The sequence below is a fragment of the Phasianus colchicus genome, chromosome 1 (genome assembly GCF_987193195.1).
Source record: "Phasianus colchicus chromosome 1, bPhaCol1.hap1.1, whole genome shotgun sequence".
NCBI classification, from domain to species: domain Eukaryota; kingdom Metazoa; phylum Chordata; class Aves; order Galliformes; family Phasianidae; genus Phasianus; species Phasianus colchicus.
The window spans coordinates 11,964,544-11,970,584 of record NC_143436.1 but is presented as its reverse complement, the minus strand read 5'-3'; positions in this window follow the sequence as shown (position 1 = coordinate 11,970,584).

Here is a 6,041-nt window from a genome sequence, read left to right as displayed (position 1 = left end):
AGCTCAACGGAAAAATTTTCAGCATATGAATCAGTGTTTGTGCTCTGGAGAAAAAAAAAAAAAGATTTATATGCCTTTGAAGCATTTGTACTATTTATTTTAATTATTCTAATTTATCATAACTAAATATCTTTGTTTAATTGAATTATTAATCAGCACGCAGTATGTTCATTTTCATGTTATTGCAAGTGCATTTATTTACTTGTAATGATAATAAGTTTTTCACTGTGGTTTGTAACATCTTTTATTATAGTTTTGCGTCATCATTCCTTAATGAATGTCACTGTGCTTTTCCATTGCCCTCTGATTATGTTATCAGTTATCGATTTCAGCTGAGAGTACCACACCTTTTTATGTATAGGGAAGACAGGAAAGAGGTCAGATTCTCCTCATTGATGTAATTATTTTGTCTAGCTTTTTTTGCTCAGTGCAATTGCAATATAGAAGTATTTTTATGTAATGGTGGGTGCATATGCTGTCAGCAGTATATGGAGAAAATATACTCTATTCACACCTGGCTGAATTACTGTCAAGACTAAAAGATTGAAAATACATCCTCTTTGGTCTCTTCTCCTTGGATTAAGAATTAAAATAAATCTCATTGATGGTGTGCAGTACTACAATTAACTGCAATTTTATTCACTTTATGTGCAGTATTTCAGTTATATTAAATACACATATTTGTATAAAATTTTATGGCAATTTTACAGTTATTGACTAGTAATAGTTGGTAATGCTCTGACTTCACAAGATTTAGCCTGGAAATAATGTTTAAGGGAAGTATAAGCATACAGGTGTGTTTGAGTGATATTAGATAAGTTTTCAGACCAGAAGAAAAATGAGGAAGAGGATCAGAAGGAAAGTATTTCACTCATCCTATTCAGTGGAAAAGTAACTCTCCTAGCAATCCAGATGTACCAGGAAGGCAACCAGCACTGGGCCATGAAGGTGGGAGGGAGAGGAATGAAGATGAGCTATGTTCCTAATGAGTGATCCATGGGAGTGGGGGAGTGCTGCCTTCTGAGAAAAGACAGACCCTCTGCTGTTCTGGTTCCATTTATTAGTGAGTGTCACATCCTACTTAAAAAAGACCACATAATGCAATAAAGATCTGAAGTTGTGATTAGTCAGTATATGCCTCTCAGCGAAGCAGGAAGTCTGTTTTCAGTACTATGCACTGCTTTGCCAAAAAGGAATCACCAGTACTTCCAACAGGTGCATTTTTGCATGTATATCTATAAAGGATAAGATTGCGTTGTTTTGTTAAGCTTGTGTTCCTACTTTGTTTATTCTTTAAGACAGATCAAAATAAGACCTTAATGCAGCTGTACTAGCAACTTGTTTGTTTAAAAAATGAAAATAAGCAGCCCCCAAATTATTATATCTGCACCAGGCGTCTGTTTACCGGAACCACAGGCAAGTACTGTGCTCCCATGGACTTCAGTGGTTAGGAAAGTGATTGATTAAGCATTTCTCAGTCATTTCTCTTTCATTTTGGTGCTTCTATTAATGATGTACTATCTGGGATTTTTATTTGATAAATTGCAAAGACTCTTTGTAGACTTGTTCAGTTGCCTCATAAACCAGTATATAAGGCATATACTGGTATAACTGTTAATTTTTGCATTAAAATTTTTACAGTATCTGGCTGAAATTGTGCAATAGTAAACTAGAACCTATCCAGTTACAGTGGAAGGAAATGAATGTAAATAAGTAACAAAGAAAGCTTTACATCATTTTGCCTAGATGGAAGGCAATGGAAAACCAGGTGTGTTTTCCATAGCGTACATTTCCAAGCATCTTCTGTTGCTGCTATGTCTACATATAGGAATTGATTTTATATAATTAGGTATTTGATAGAAACAGGCTGCAAAGAGAACATCAATAGAAATAAAGATAAAAGCCATTCAATGCCTTTAACATTTTACCCATCTGTTTTTCTTGCTTCTACCTTCTAACTCTTAACTAAGTACTTAACTAAGTAGTTTACTGAGAACCACAACAATCTGCTTCCATTTATCTGGAGAATTAAAGCAGATTTAGGAGAAAAAAGAGGATTCTGATCTACTTTGGACATCATTATCATCATTATTGCTATCACTCCCTATATTCTAGTATTCTGAATTTTCAGCTAATGATCAAGCAGAAACAATAGACATTGGCTTATAGAACTCAGATGAATCTAAAACGTACCACAGTAATTTTTTTTCCCATCACTTCTAGTTGCAATAATAAAAATATTGTCTCTGTGTCTCTATTCTGTTGTATAAATCAAGTATGGTTGAAACTGAACTTACTGAAAAAGAGTACATCTGGAAAAAGTCCCTCTGAAATACGCTCATGTTTTGTATAGAATATTAACTTAATATTACTGGAGTTGTTTCTAGTGATGCACTCTAGATGGTGCTGATATATAGAGTGCACACAATAGGCATTTAGTAGCTACTGTGAAAAATTATGAGACTTTCCGAAAGGCTCTCACAGATGATCAGTTCCAAAATTATGGTTTTGGAATTCTAGATTGCATTTTCTAATTTTGATTTTGCAATTTAAACTGAAGTTGTGCTGGTTTGGGATATTTGTTTCATAAATGTGGATAGTACTCATTGTAAACTCTTTGAATTAACTGAGGGCTTTTTTTTTTTTTTTTTTCAGTTTCTTTAAAAAACAAAACAAAACAAAACACCAAACAAAAATACACAAAAAACCTCTGTAATCTTCTTAGGAAAAGAAAGAGCTATATTGCTTATAGCAATTGTTTATAGCATACCTGAAGTGTTTTTTGGTTGTTTGTTTCTTGTTCCTTTATTTTATTTCTTTGCACTCATGAACTGACATCTGTTCATCTTTTCCACATTTCAGTATAACTAATGTTTTCCCTTTTCCCTGATAACATTTGGAAGAATGACATTGACAAAAAAAAAAAAAAAAAAAAAAAAAAAAAGAGGAAGCTTTAGTAAGAATAGAATTCTCTAAATATAGAAACTTTCAATACATTTCCTTCATTATACATCTAAAGGAAGCCTGAAAAATCTTCAGTACAATACCTGTTACAATCAAAGGAAGCTCTTCATCTTTTTCTTTTGTTTGATTACTTTGTTACACGTTGTCCTTGTTAGGGGAGAAAAAAAATTCCTTTACACCCAGAATGCTGGCAAAACCATCTGGATTTTTCTAACTACTTGTGTGCAGAGATACCTTGCTGAATGACAGATATACAGGCACATCAAAGCAAGTGTGGATACTTCTTACAGTCAGCTCAGCTATTAGCTTAGATTCATTGCAAGCTACATTGACTTTGTACAAAGCCAGAGCTTTTTAAAACCTGTTAAGAATTAAGGTTTATTACCTTTGGCACTTGGCTGCAGTCATGGGACTTAAATGTTTGTGGATCTGAGGTACTATCTCCACATAAGGCTGTGTTTAGCTATGGTATGTTTAGTTTGGCTTGTCATCTGCAATGTATGATGTAGACATACCCATATCACTTGACTGTGATACGCGATGATATACAGGACATCTTAGGATATTAATGCCTATGTGAGTTTTTCATCTCTTAAACTCGCAAGAACAGCAGTATAAGATAGACCTGGAAGAAGGTAGTGGGTTTAACTTTGAACTGGCAACCCAGCCTAGCAATAAGAAGTAACAGTTGGAAAACCTTTGAGTAGTAGATTAGCTGTTGACTTGTTTTTAAGTTATCTCCCTTTGCCACTCAAATTGTCTTCCAAGATATTGTGATTTAGTCATAAAACTGAAACAGCTGAAGCTTCAGTATGATATGAAGACCACAAAAAGCTGTCCAAGTAGATAGCTAGGTCCTCTTAAGAATTGTCTTCAAGAAAAAGGGAAAATATATCAATCTCAAAACCAATCATGGCACTGAAATATTTGACATAAAACAAGAAAATGTATCATCTAACTGATGATTTCACACTCCTGTAAATGCTTATAGAAATGGCATTAGCAGACAGAATTACTTTTGTTATTTACCATTCTATGATGGAATCCAACCTTTCAGAGTCTCTGGCAGCAGGTTCTCTGATTTTTCCTATATTATTGCTGCCTTCAATTCTGTCAGTGCAGATATGTGATGTATTCGGTTGAGTTGACTCAAGGGTAGTCAGACTTTCTCAATTTTCTATTGGGAATCCAGAAACACTCCTTTGGGCACACAACTTTTAAAAACTTGGGCATAAAATTTAATAGAAAGACAAATATTTAAATATTTGCCATGCTGCTAGTCTTTGTATATGTCTTATGTCTGTGAAATAAGGCATTTCATCAGAAAATCCTCTCTGGTCTTCCTCTCAATATGGGAATACTTTGAAATTCATGGCTGTAGTAAAGTAAAGCCAGCAATGTGCTCAGGTGGCCAAGAAGGACAATGACATCCTGGCTTGTATGAGAAATAGTTGCCAGCAGGAGCAGGGAAGTGATCATCTCTCTCAGTGCTGGTGAGGCTGCACCTCGAGAACTGTATTCAGTTTTGGACCTCTCACTACAAGAATTGATTGAGGCCCTGGATCGTGTCCAAAGAAGGGCAACAAAGCTGGTAAGGGGTCTGGAGGGGTCTTATGAGGAACGGCTGAAGGAACTGAGATTATGTAGTCTGGAGAAGAGGAGGCTCAGGGGTGATGTCATCTCTCTCTACAACTACCTGAAGAGAGGTTGTGGCGTAGTGGGGGTTGGCCTTTTCTCCTATATAACTTGCTATAGTTCAAGAGGGAATGATTTCAAGTTGTACTAGGGGAGGTTCAGGCTGGATGTCAGAATATACTTCTTCTCCAAGAGAGTGGTCAGGTGCTAGAATGGATTGCCCAGGGAGTTGGTGGAGTCATCGTCCCTGGAGGTGTTCAAGAAACGTTTAGATGTTGTAGTGAGGGACATGGTTTAGTGGGAAATATTGGTGATGGGCAGATGGTTGGACTGGATGATCTTAGAAGTCTTTTCCAACCTTATGATTCTATGAAAGTTCCCAGGTCAGTCTCCTGCTCTGTTCTTGATGAACAGCAGTTACATTTGTGGATACGCACAGTGTTAAAGGGGGATCTGCTGAATTTATGGACAAAGGAGGTTGAAATGTTATGGGATGTATGTTTGTTTACAATTCAGATACCTATGCTAGAGGAGTCAGAACAAAATATCCGGTCACAAAAGTCAGGTTATACCTGAAAGATAGCATTCACTAGCAAGGATGGCTTACCTTTTCTTAATCCCCCTTACTCCAGAAACGCAAGTCAATTTTTTATTTTGTTTTGTTTTAATTTAGATGATTTTATATACAAAAAAATAGAGATTCCGCAAGAAAGAGGCATTCCAGCATGTTTTGATGCCATAGAGCCCATCATAATTTAAGGCAAAAGCTGAGGTTGGAAGGGAGATCTAGAAGTCTCTAGTTCAACTCTCAGTTCAAAGCAGAACTAATATCAAAGTTAAAACATCTCAGGGTCTTGAATTGTTAAGTTATAAAATATCTAAGGATGAAAATTTCACAGCCTCTCCAGGTAGCTTATTCCAGTGTGAAGAATTTTTTCAGTCCCTCTGGTTAGAATCGCCTTTGTTGGAACAAGTGAGCATTACTTCTTTTGCATTTCTCAGGATAGCCCGGCTCTGTTGGATCCTCTTTTTCTTAGTGGAAGCCTACAGTTTGCAGATTTAATATTTATGTTTACTGTATATATGTGGGGAAATGATGATTGACAGGTCTTTCTCTCACTCTATAAACAACATTATTCTTAAGCTGCAGGCTCTTGGGACTTTCCAACTGGAAAACAAACAAACAAACAAAAAGCAACCCCAAATCAAACAAACAAGCAAAGCAAAAGCAAAAACTTAATACTTCTAAATTTCTTCCAGGGAAGAAAATATTTTTTCTGTGTAAAGCACTTAAATGCAATGAATATATCTGTAGTTAAATTCCAGCGGGAAATTTTACCTTTTCCCCTTACGATATAAAAAATTGAAAATTTGGATTATTTTTAAAGTTCATTTTTCTCCTTCCTTGTTCCTGGGTATAAATAAGTAAATGAAATCTAAGA